At 43.9% G+C, this 13,011-nt stretch overlaps 1 protein-coding gene and 1 pseudogene across 1 annotated transcript in view; one reads left to right on the forward strand and one right to left on the reverse strand.

Moving 5' to 3' along the window:
- Nucleotides 1-6,140: 6,140 nt before the first annotated feature.
- LOC133235481 (nuclear pore complex protein Nup88-like) lies at nt 6,141-8,494 on the reverse strand (annotated as a pseudogene).
- FYCO1 (FYVE and coiled-coil domain autophagy adaptor 1) overlaps nt 8,222-13,011 on the forward strand; it is a 103,491-nt gene continuing 98,701 nt past the window's right edge. The window contains exon 1 of the mRNA XM_061397028.1: nt 8,222-8,309. The gene's annotated coding sequence lies outside the window, so the exon portion shown is untranslated. The remainder of the gene's footprint in view (nt 8,310-13,011) is intronic.

The following is a 13,011-nucleotide window of genomic DNA, read 5'->3' on the forward strand; positions in this document are numbered from 1 at the left end:
CCTGCTGCTGCTGCTAAGTCGCTTCAGTCGTGTCCGACTCTGTGCGACCCCATAGACGGCAGCCCCCCAGGCTCCCCCGTCCCTGGGACTCTCCAGGCAAGAACACTGGAGTGGGTTGCCATTTCCTTCTCCCATGCATGAAAGTGAAAAGTGAAAGTGAAGTCGCTCAGTCGTGTCCGACTCTCACCCACCCTGGCAACTACTTGTTTGCTTTGGTTGTAAATTAAATCTGTTCTTACCCAGATTTTCCAAAGTTTTGTTCAGAATGTGTACTCTTTTGTGTCATTCAGCATAACGTTTGTGAGGTTCAACAATATTGTTGCAAGGACTACTAGTTTGTTCGTTTTTATTGCTGACTAGCATTTAACTGAATGTCTGTACCACAATTTATTGGTCCCTTCACTAGTCAATGGGAAGCGGGTCCCTTCACCAGCTTGGGGGTATAATGAATAAAGCTGCTGCTAAGACTTTAAATCCAAGTCTTTATGTAGAGAACAGAGTTAGGACCAGGTGGAGGAACCTAAGATGAAAAATTTAAGGAGACACTCACTCTCAGGTTTAGGAAGTGCAATGTGTGTTTGCCGTTCCATTTTATCACATACGTGGATTCCTCTAGTCACCACCTTCATCAAGATACAGAACAATTCTATCATCACAAAGATTTCCCACCCCCCCCACCCTTACCCTTTCTAGTAACAACTGCCCCCAGCCTTCCTAACCCTGGCAACTACCGATCTGCTTTCCATCTCCGTGATTTTATCACTTCAGGAATGTCATGCAAATAGACTTGCTCAGTGTGTGACCTTTTGAGATTGCTTTTTTTTTTTTTTTAACAAATCATAAACCCCCTGAAGTCTATGCATAGCTTGCTCCTTTGTCTTACTGAGTAGTATCGCATGGTATGGAATTTAGCCATTTGCCCATTATGGGACCTCTTGATTGTTTCCAGTTTGGGGCTATTAAGAATTTGTTTTTGTTGTTAAGTTGCTCAGTCGTGTCCGACTCTGAGACACCATGGACTGCAGTATGCCAGGCTTCCCGGGTGTGTGCTCGATTTTTTAACAGTCACACCCTTTTCCAGAATGGCTATGCCAGTTCCCATTTCCTACAGCAATGGATTGTTGTTTAGTTGCTCAGTCGTGCCCAACTCTGTGACCTCCTGGACTGTAGCCCACCAGGCTCCTCTGCCCGTGGAATTTTCCAGACAAGAATACTGGAGTGGGTTGCCATTTCCTTCTCCAGGGAATCTTTCTGACCCAGGGATCAAACCCGAGTCTCCTGCATTGGCAAGCAATGTGCTTGTCATATATGTGGTTCGCAAACGCTTTCTCTCAGTCTGTAATGTATCTCACCAGTATCATTTGCAGGCAGAGGTTTTTCATTTTCATGAAGTCTAGTTCTGTCTTTTATGTATGCTTTTGGTGTTCTAAGAATTTGTCAACAAGCTTTCAGTTCAGTTTAGTCACTCAGTCGTGTCCGACTCTTTGCAAACCCATGGACTGCAGCATGCTAGGCTTCCATGTCCATCACCAACTCCCAGAGCTTGCTCAGACTCATATCCATTGAGTTGGTGATGCCATCCAACCATCTAGTCCTCTGTTGTCTCCTTCTGCTCCTGCCTCAATCTTTCCCGGCAACAGGGTCTTTGCCAGTGAGTCAATTCTTTGAATCACATGGCCAAAGTATTGGAATTTCAGCTTCAGCATCAGTCCTTCCAATAAATATTCAGGACTGATCTCCTTTAGGATGGACTGGTTGGATCTCCTTGCAGTCCAAGGGTCTCTCAAGAGTCCTCTCCAACACCACACTTCAAAAGCATCACTTCTTTCATGCTCAGCTTTCTTTAGAGTCCAGCTCTCACATCCACACATACGACTGGAAAAACTAAAGCTTTGACTAGACAAACCTTTGTTGGCAAAGTAATGTCTCTGCTTTTGAATATGCTATCTAGGTTGGTCATAACTTTTCTTCCAAAGAGCAAGCTTCTTTTAATTTCATGGCTGCAATCACCATCTGCAGTGATTTTGGAGCCCAAGAAAACAAAGTCTGACACTGTTTCCACTGTTTCCCCATCTATTTGCCATGAAGTGATGGGACCAGATGCCATGATCTTAGTTTTTTGAATATTGAGTTTTAGGCCAGCTTTTTCCCTATCTTCTTTTACTTCATCAAGAGGCTCTTTAGTTCTTCGCTTTCTGCCATAAGGGTGGTGTCATCTGCATATCTGAAGTTATTGATATTTCTCCCAGCACTCTTGATTCCAGCTTCTGCTTCATCCATCCCGGCATTTCACATGATGTATACAGCATAGAAGTTAAATAAGCAGGGTGCCAATATACAGCCTTGACATGCTCCTTTCTCTATTTGGAACCAGTCTGTTCTTCCATGTCCAGTTCTAACTGTTGCTTCCTGACCTGCATACAGATTTCTCAAGAGGCAGGTCAGGTGGTCTGGTATTCCCATCTCTTTCAGAATTTTCCACAGTTTGTTGTGATCCACCTAGTCAAAGGATTTGGCATAGTCAATAAAGCAGAAGTAGATGTTTTTCTGGAACTCTCTTGCTTTTTCTATGAGCCAACGGATGTTGGCAATTTGATCTCTGGCTCCTCTGCCTTTTTAAGTCCAGCTTGAACATCTGGAAGTTCACGGTTCAGGTACTGTTGAAGCCTGGCTTGGAGAATTTTGAGCATTACTTTGCTAGCGTGTGAGATGAGTGCAATTGTGCGGTAGTTTGAGCATTCTTTAGCATTGCCTTTCTTTGGGACTGGAATGAAAACTGACCTTTCCAGTCCTGTGGCCACTGCTGAGTTTGGCAAATTTGCTGGCATATTGAGTGCAGCACTATCACAGCATCATCTTTTAGGATTTGAAATCTCTCAACTGGAATTCCATCACCTCCACTAGCTTTGTTCATAGTGATGTTTCCTAAGGCCCAATTGACTTTGCACTCCAGGATATCTGGCTCTAGGTGAGTGATCACACCATAGTGGTTATCTGGGTCATGAAGATCTTTTTTGTATAGTTTTTCTGTGTATTCTTGCCACCTCTTCTTAATACTTTTTCCTTCTGTTAGGTCCATACCATTTCTGTCCTTTATTGTGCCCATCTCTGCATGAAATGTTCCCTTGGTATCTCTAATTTTCTTGAGGTGATCTCTGGTTTTATCCATTCTCTTGTTTCCCTCTATTTCTTTGAATTGATCACTAATTCAAAATTTAAATTGAAGTTCTTTTTTTTTTTTTTTTGACCTATAAATATCCAGTTTCTCTAGCACCATTTGTTGAAGTCTGTCCTTCCTCCAGTGAATTAATTTTTTTTTTCCAGTGAATTAATTTTGCACTTGTGTCAAAAATCAGATGGCCTCACTGGTGTGGGGCTATTTCTGGGCTTTCCATTCTCTTCCACTAATCTTCACATCCACCCCTCTACCAATACTACAGTTTAAATTATGACAGCTGCATAATGAGTCCTGAAATAGAGTAGGATGATTACTCCCAGTTCTTTCTTTTTTTCAAAATGTTTTAGTTATTTTGGTTCCTTTGCTTATTACATAAATTTTAGAATAAGTCTGACTCTGCCTGCAAAAAATCTTGGAGGATTTTGCTAGAAATTTCATTATAATCATATATCATTTGAGGGAGATTTGACAATTTTACTATGATGAATCTTCTAACCAATGAATGTGTCTTCATTTATATAGCTTTTAAAAAATTATTTTATCAGTATTTTGCAATTTTTAGTATACATATTTTGTACATTTTGGTGATTTATGCACAGGTATTTCTTTTTTGAAAGCTGCTAAGCTGACAGACTGGTTCCAAATAGGAAAAGGAGTACGTCAAGGCTGTATATTGTTACCCTGTTTATTTAACTTTTATGCAGGGTACATCATGAGAAACGCTGGACTGGAAGAAACACAAGCTGGAATCAAGATTGCCGGGAGAAATATCAATAACCTCAGATATGCAGATGACACCACCCTTATGGCAGAATGTGAAGAGGAACTCAAAAGCCTCTTGATGAAAGTGAAAGTGGAGAGTGAAAAAGTTGGCTTAAAGCTCAACATTCAGAAAATGAAGATCATGGCATCCGGTCCCATCACTTCATGAGAAATAGATGGGGAAACAGTGGAAACAGTGTCAGACTTTATTTTTCGGGGCTCCAAAATCACTGCAGATGGTGACTGCAGCCATGAAATTAAAAGACGCTTACTCCTTGGAAGGAAAGTTATGACCAACCTAGATAGCATATTCAAAAGCAGAGACATTACTTTGGCAACAAAGGTCCGTCTAGTCAAGGCTATGGTTTTTCCAGTGGTCATGTATGGATGTGAGAGTTGGACTGTGAAGAAGGCTGAGCACCGAAGAATTGATGCTTTTGAACTGTGGTGTTGGAGAAGACTCTTGAAAGTCCCTTGGACTGCAAGGAGATCAGCCCTGGGATTTCTTTGGAAGGAATGATGCTAAAGCTGAAACTCCAGTACTTTGGCCACCTCATGTGAAGAGTTGACTCATTGGAAAAGACTCTGATGCTGGGAGGGATTGGGGGCAGGAGGAGAAGCGGACAACAGAGGATGAGATGGCTGGATGGCATCACTGACTCGAAGGACGTGAGTCTGAGTGAACTCCGGGAGTTGGTGATGGACAGGGAGGCCTGGCGTGCTGCAATTCATGGGGTCACAAAGAATTGGACACGACTGAGCGACTGATCTGGTCTGATCTGAAGCTGCTGCTAAGTCACCTCAGTCGTGTCCGACTCTTGGCGACCCCATGGACTGCAGCCCACCAGGCTCCTCCGTCCATGGGATTTTCCAGGCAAGAGTACTGGGGTGGGGTTTTTTTGAAAAAGAGGTTTCAAATATAATATTGTACTTTAATTTTGCTTTCCATGTGTTTCTTGCTAGTATATAAAAATGCCATTGATTTCTATGTTGATCTTATATCTTGCAGCTTTGCTAAGCTCACTTACTATCCTATAAATTGTTTCAGTTTTGTTTTGTTTTTGGATGTTATTAGACCATTATGTCAGCTGCAAACAGAGATTCATTTATGTCTTTTCATCCTGTATGTCTTTTCATCCTGTACGTCTTTTATTTCCTTCTGCCTTTTTGTGCTACCCAAGGCTTCCGGTACTGTATTGAACACAAGGAGTTAATACAGACACCCTTTCCTTGCTCCCAATCTTAGGGAAAAACATTCAGTCTTTCAATGTTAATATTTTAGTAGCTGCTGGTTTTTTAATAGGTACTTTTTTTTTTATCAAATTGAGGAAGTTCCCCGCCTCCCTTATTTTTTTTAAGTGTTATCATAAATAGTTGAATTTTTTCAAATGATTTTTCTGTATTGATTGATTATGTGGTTTTCTTCTTTAGCCTTTTAATACAGTGAATTTCATTGATACTTTAAGTATCAAACCAGCCTTGCATCTCTGGAATAAATCCTGTATTCTGTTTGCTAATATTTATTAAAGGTTTTTTTATTTGTATTTGTGAAGGATATTGATCCATGGTTATACTATGTACTTTTTGGTACCATCTTTATCCAGTTTTGGTAGCAGGGTAATACTGGTCTCACAAAGTGAGGTGTGAAGTGTTGTCTCTTCTTCTACTTTCTGTAAAAGATTATGTAGAATGGGTGATAATTCTTCTTTAAACATTTGAAAGAATCCTCCAGTCAAATTATTGGAAATTTCTTTCTCAAAAGTCTTTAAATTGTGACTTCAATTTCCTTGAAGGGCTATTCAAGTTATTTATTTCATATTGAGTGTGTTGAGATAATCTGTATTTTGAGGAATTTATGTACTTCATCTAAGTTATAGATGTTCATATGATTTGATTATTACCTTTGATGTCTGCAGAATGTGTAGTGACACACAGTTTCCTTCCTGTTATTAGTGTTTAATAATTTGTCTTCCTCTTTTTTAAGTACAAGCATTTATTCAATTAATTATATAAGAGTATAAAAAGTAATGTACAATCACACCAAAGTTCATCCAGAATGCCTCTTTATAAATTATGAGATTGACGCACTACCTACTGCACTAACAAGGCACCTACCTATATATTAGTGCTACGTGTTCATTTTACAGTGAGATTAAGCCTTCATGTGTGTTAACTCAGATGTGAGTCTGTTCTTGGTGGTTCAGAAGTTTACATGATTTCGGATGCCATTAATTTGCTTCACCATTTCTCTTATGTGCTCACCCTTCTCCTTCAGGATGGACTGAATGCATTTCCACTGGTAGGTGCTGAGAGTAATGGTGGGCTTTTGAGGACTCAGTACCTTTCCATCTTTCGTTGTTGATAGTCTTTTTTCATAGTAACCCATTTGACAGCATTGCCCAAATGACGAAGTTGATGAGTATCGCTATAATTCTTTCTTTGTGTCTCTCTCACTGTCAGAGAGAACTGGGAGCTGAGACTGAAAACTGTGAAGTACTTTTTTCATTCTGTTCATGATGTCTTCTTGTTTCTCCTTGGCTTCCTCATATTTGTCAGCTAAGCGCTCAGCCATTTCCCGTAGATTTTTCCTCTCCTCTCAACAGTAATTGAGATCTTCTAATTGTTTCTTTTTTAGTCACACAACAATTTGACCCTCCGCTGAATCTCCTCATTTGCCGGGTCCTGTTTAAGAATGTAGTATTCCCTGAACACCTGGGTGGCTCTGCTGATGAGCTGAAGACATGCTTTGGGAGGAGGAGCCGTATCTTTTTCAGATGATTTCAAAAATGCTGGATTTGCAACACTACGTTGCAAATGCTTCTAATATGCTTTTCAAAGGAATCCGGGGTTTCAGCCAGAATACGGAGGGGAGACTCTGCCATTTCAACATCTTCTCGGGTACAAAGCAGGGGAGGAGACGCTAGATGGACTGTGCTTAGTAAAGGCCTGAGGAGGTATTCATAGGTACTGGTGATGCAGATCATTGTTGGCCCCAGGATGTCAGGGATGATCCAGAATCCTTGAAAAGGAGCTGGCTGACTGCATGGCAGTGGCTTCCTACAAAGAATGCGCTGTACAAAGCACTTCTGTTCTGTAGCCGGTTCCTGTAAACTGTCCTTGTCTTCTTCATCTGATCCAAGAAACCTGTGAAGTTTATGAATCCAAGGTAGCCCAACACTATGTACAGCAGCTTAATGAGTACAGTGGAATCTTAAGGGACACTTGGGATCTCTATGAAGTTTCATTGGACAAGAAAAGTCAGAATCAAAGGGCTCATCCTCTCCAGATGCCAGTTTCAGAGCAAGCTCCAACTCAACACAAACACATACAGTGATGGAATGAGGTCAGCCCCGGAATCCCAGGACTTTTCTGATGTGTGGTCATCTTCTTCTTCCCCCTCCAGCACAACGCAGTGATGAAGCATTCCTGACTCAGTAGTAATCACCAGGATGTTGGCGACACATGGTAAGCAAAGCACAGCACAAGCATGGTAGCCATAGTTATCTTCAACAGCAGGATGCATGGGCAACGGGCCGAATAGCTTACCCACACTCCCAGGGCTGTGCAACAGACTAACAAACGTAAGGAAAGTCTCCTCATTTTCATATAAGATGTACAGGGAGTAGCCACTACTTCTTCTTTGCCTTTTCATCCAAATATGTGCTTTGGGACTGCTGACAATGGCCCAAAGTCAAATGCAACTGCTGTCTCCTCCAGAGATGCTGTGTAGGCCCTTCCTTTGTTGAGTATGAGACTTTCCTCTTCTGCTTCTGAAAGTACGATGACCTTAGTCGGTGTCTGGGGCTCACGCAAAGGGTAAATTCTTATGACGTTGTCTGACGTTAACGGCACAATTTGAGTATCTAGCAACTCTCTCGGATACCAGGCAGCATGCTTCAGAGTCAGAGAGGTTGAACTGGTGAAAAATCTCTCAGCAACGGGAGTCGTGCTACAATTCACTGCTGATTTTCCACCTTCAAATTCAGAATTCTTTCCCCATCTTTTAGGTAATTCTAATATAAGTCCTTTTATTCCTACATGATGCTACATGATGTTGTGCTGGGCTTAACAAGGCTTGATAGATTTCAAACAGGGGTGCATTTATGCAAAGCCATCTCTGGTACTGCGAGAGGGAGGGCTCCTCACCGGCGCAGCTGGGGCCCCGAAGGCGCATGACTAAGAAGGCGCTGTCTTCTGCGCCCCACAGAAAGAGCTCTCTGCGAGGCCCAAGACCAGCTTTCTCATCAACAGCTGAGGAGGCAGTGGCGGCGACGAAGGCAATGATGAAGCTGGCTTCTCGGTTTCAGCTGAGCTCTGGTTTTTCCGTCCCTCTCGGAGCCGCAAGAACACGGCGTGGTTGGGCAGCCAGGTAGGCCGCAGCTCACCGTCCCCGGGGCGGCCTTCGGCGCCGCCATCTTGAGCCCACAGCTCTCCGTGGCCTCGCCGCTGAGCGCGCAGCCAATCCGCTCCAGCCGTCCACTGCCTCGGCCCCGTGTTTTTTTTTGTTAGTCTTTCTAGAGGCATACCACTTTTATTGATCTTTTCAAAGAACATACTTTTTTTGTTTCGTTTCTCTGTTGGTTTTATGTTTGCAATTTTATCAGTTCTCTTCGTTTTTCCCGTCCTTCTACTTGAGTTTGTGTCTCTTTAGGTTCTTAAGTGCTTAGATTATTTATGTGAGATATTTTCTCTTTCTTAGTGCTAAAAATTTCCCTCTTGGTGCTGCTTTTAACTGTGTCCCACAAAATTTGGTGTTATGTTTTCATTTTTATCCCATTCATCGTTTTTTTTTTTTAAATTCCTGTTAAGTCCTCTTTGATCCTTGGATTATTGAAAAGGGTGCTCTTTATTTTCTGGTAATTCACTTGTTGAAGATTTTTAGGCACAGTATGTGGGTTTACTATTTTTTATTATATTATTTTCAATTGTTGATTACATAGTGAGGATGGGTTGAAAGGAGACCCATCTTTATCATTGAGGGAGCCCAGAACTTTGTCAGCTAAGTTGTGTTGATATGGAAATCTATATGAACCACCCCACCATACACACACAGGAGCACACAACCACACATACGCAAGCCCACACACATGCCCGTGGCATACTTATACCCACACCTAACCAGTGCAGCTCAAATTCTCATTTTCAAAAAACAAAGCTAATGGCAGGGACCATGATTTAAAAACAAAAAAACAGGAAAAGGAAGCTGTTTAGGAAGAAAAAAAAAAAAAGCACCAAATCAGCATCATATCTCTGAAAAAACTAGGTCAAACCAGAACCCTCCAGCGGAAATAGAGGTATTTCAGGTTCTGGGTTGCCTGTAGGCAAGCTGAATTTCTTTTATGTTGGCAGCACCTGCCTTCCTGGTCAGCCTCTTCTCCCTTCCCACCATCACTGCCCCCATCTCAACAAGGCCAGTCCGACAAATTCTGCTTTGGAAAATCGAAAGGAAAGAAGACACTACACTGACTACAACAATGGAATAGAAATTCCAGGAACTAAAGATGTATTGAGAAGAGAGAAAGCTATGTCCTGCAAACCAATTCAATGTCTGAGCGATAATAACGCCCTTCTCAAATGACATGAAATGAAAACTATATGTATATTGTATTTGTGTTTATATGTAATATATGTACATATATAAGTATGTTCCTTCCCCATCTGATAACTATTTCTGTCTTGCAGGTTGTTTAATTTTTGTTTCTTATATTTCAATCTATCTAAACATTTACATGGTTGTAGCTTTATAATACACAGATATAACTGGCAGTGTCTCAGGTCCCTCAGAAACTGAATCTTTGGGCAGGCTGTTAGTTCCAGAGGTCCAGTGAGGGAGGCACTCAATCAGTGTAGACCAGGGTTTTTCAACCTTGACACAATCGCTATTTTGTTAATTTTCTTTTGTAGGAGTTTGTCCTGTTTGTCCGTATCCCTGGCCTCTACCTGCCAGATGTCAGTAGCTTCCCCAAGCTAAGATGACCAAAAATGGCCACCAAACATCACAAAATTGCCCCCAGTGAAAAGCTGGTTGTTTAAACATGTTTCCTTATTTCCTGCCCTCAATGCTGTACAAAGCTGTGATACTTGGTACCATAGCAGGCATCTTGCAGGCATGAGGGAATGATATTACAGAGGCACTGAGGCTAGTACATGAGGTAGAAGGGGCCGTGGTTTTTGATGACATTGCCAAAGTACTACACCAACCCTAGCATTACCTCCCTATGGGAAATCAATAGCTGCCACCACTTAAGCCTCTTTGGCCCTGTGTTTTGTCATTTACAGCCAAGACCATCCTAGTGAATCCAGTGATCACCTTACTCCTCTGCTTAAAACCCTTTGCTAGTTCTCCATTCAGGATGAATTCTAGACTCCTGAGCTTAGCACCCGAGGGCCTTTGTCTCTCCCTCCTGCTCATCTCTCACCACCCTCTTAGCATATATCTTCCCCTCTTGAGCCTTAAATAGAGTCCTCTGACCCAGCCTGGAGACTTCCTGTCCCCTATGTTTACACTTGCTGGTCCCCAAATGGCACATCCTTCCTCCTCTGCTCTCTCCCTTCACTCCTACTCCTACCTTTCAAGACTTAGCCCATGTACTCTCCTTCAGGAACTTGTCCCCAAATCTCCATGTGGTGGTTTTGAAACATGGACTCCAAATTATTAATATTTGACACTCGTCTACTTGAGAGTGGCTGGGCAGGGATTTGGACCTCAGTGACTTTTTATATTCTGGATGCTGAAGTAGGGTGCTAACTGACTGATCCAGGGAAGTGTTATTCAGTGATACACAAGACAACCTTCGTGATAAGGACATGCAGTGCGTGAGATGAGCTAGTCAGACCTGCAGGCGTCGGGCAACCCAAATCAACCCAAGCCTCTGATGCTGCTCATCTTTCCAGCCTCAAACCCTAGCAGTCTGCCACTTCCACCACACACCTCTCTCGGTGTGAATCATTAGGAGGCTCAGAATGTGCCCCATTGCATAAGTGTTCCCCCACACCTGACATTTAGCCACCTTTCCCTGCATAACTCCTACTCATCCTTCAGATCTACCTTTGACATCACCTCCTCTAGGAAGCCTTCCTCACCTCTCCAAGGCTGGCATGCCCAGAGCCTTTTCCTCACACTGCACTTAACACATTGCCTTCTAACACCCGTTTCCACCTTTGTGAGCCTGTGAGCATCTGAAGGGCAGAGAATGATTTATTCCTTTGTGAGCCACCAGCCCCTAGAACAATGCCAGAGGCTGTTATGAAAATTAATGTTCATGGCATGGTTGTGCCAGTGGTGTGGCTGGCTGTGTCCTGCTCTTGTCCTCCATTCAGCCAACATTTATTGAGCTCTGACCATGTACTGAAGGTACAGCTCTCTGCATTTCGTCTCTTGCCACTCTCTGGGGAGCTGGAGCTCACAGTTATAGAGCACTCACTGGGGGTTATCCTCATACCTAACTCATCCGCTTTGTTCGATCCTCTTAACAAGCCAGTGAGGTTGTAATTATCTGCAATTGATGTTGCAGATAATTGTAATTATCTGCAATTCATGTTGGAAACTGAGGCGCCAGAATTATTAAATGGGCACTGAATCCTGGAGTCCACCTTTGAACCCCTGCAGCCCAACTCTAGAGCCTGTGGTGTTAATCTCTACACTGCCTAGCTTCCTTATGAACCCCCAGACTTGTCACGAATGCAGAGGCCCAGGCCTCACCTGAAGCCCTTGTTTCTGTTGGTCTGTAGGCAGGACCTGGGGATCCCCTGTCCTCATGAGCCCCACATGGTACAAAAACGACAGTGGCCAAGAGCATCACAGAGGGGCTGAGGCTCCGTGAGGTCCAGCCCTGATGCGCCTGTCTCACTGCATCACAGACACCTCCTGTCCCCAGTCTTCTCCAGACCCTGGCTGCTTCTGCCAGGAGAAGGGTCCCCACCTCACCCACCAACCCATGTACTTGAGGAGCAGTGAAGCAAGTGAGAAGAGGGAGCCCTTGAGGCTCAGGATGGGCTGGCAAAGCCCCAGGGACATCCCAAGCGGCCCCTTCCAGAGTCCCTGGAGAAGGTCAAGAGGTCTCCCGCTCTTCAAATGTCTCTTTAGTCTGTGGTGCTGCCAGACACGTCCAAACGGCTCCATCCAGAACCCTCCACACCTTCTGAGCACACCCTGGGGTTCAGTCCTCTAACCGCAGCCATGGGGCCCTCGGAAGCTCCTTGACGATGAGTCCTGGTGATGCCAGTGGAGTTTGCTGTACCCGGGACAGTCCTGGCTAGGGAGCAAGTCCTCAGTGAAAGCAGGGCAGCCCTGGCCAGTGGCTGATTTCCCCAACTCTCAGTGTGAAAACCATCCACCCAGGCCTGTGGGTGAACAGAGCGGACCTCCAAGGAAAGGGCCTCTCCCCGGGAGTTGGTGACTTCACCATCACAAAAGGTTGAAGGGGTCAGCGGGAAAATTTGGCCCTTGACCCAGACCAACTCAGCGCTCTTCACTACCTACTAAACAGCCAGACCTGCTCTCAGGGGATTTCCCAGCCATGTTCAAATGGAAGCTCAATCGAGTAGGCACCTCTGTTAAAGCCACATCAAAGGTTAGTTTCTGGAGAGTTAGTAAAACTCCGGATGGTGATAGTCGTCAGGGGGGCATGTAGAGCGTGGGATGGGCGAAGGTGGAATGGAAAATCGATGCAGGGATTTCCCCGAAACCAATATTACAAGTTCTGACTCTTGCTCTGTAATGAGGCACCCTCCAATACAGAGGCCTAAAATAAGAGCCATTTTATTGTGTCTCACAAATTGTGACTTGGAAGCTTGAGCAGCACTCAGCTGGGTAATTCTTTTTCAAGTGGCATCAGTGGGGGTCCCCTCATGCCACTGAGCTAGAAGATGGATTGCTCCAAGCTTCCCCACCAGGTCTGGTTCCAGTAGAGGAGGCTAGAAAGCTGGACTGGGCAAGATCAGCTGCCCCACATGCAGCCTCACCAGTGTGGTGGCCTCATGGAGCTGGACTTCATAAATGGTGGTTCAGGGCTATCAATGAGAACGGTAGGGACCCAGCTGAAGGCTGCTCGGCTTCTTATGACCTAGGA

Source organism: Bos javanicus, chromosome 22, assembly GCF_032452875.1.
Source record: "Bos javanicus breed banteng chromosome 22, ARS-OSU_banteng_1.0, whole genome shotgun sequence".
Taxonomy (NCBI): domain Eukaryota; kingdom Metazoa; phylum Chordata; class Mammalia; order Artiodactyla; family Bovidae; genus Bos; species Bos javanicus.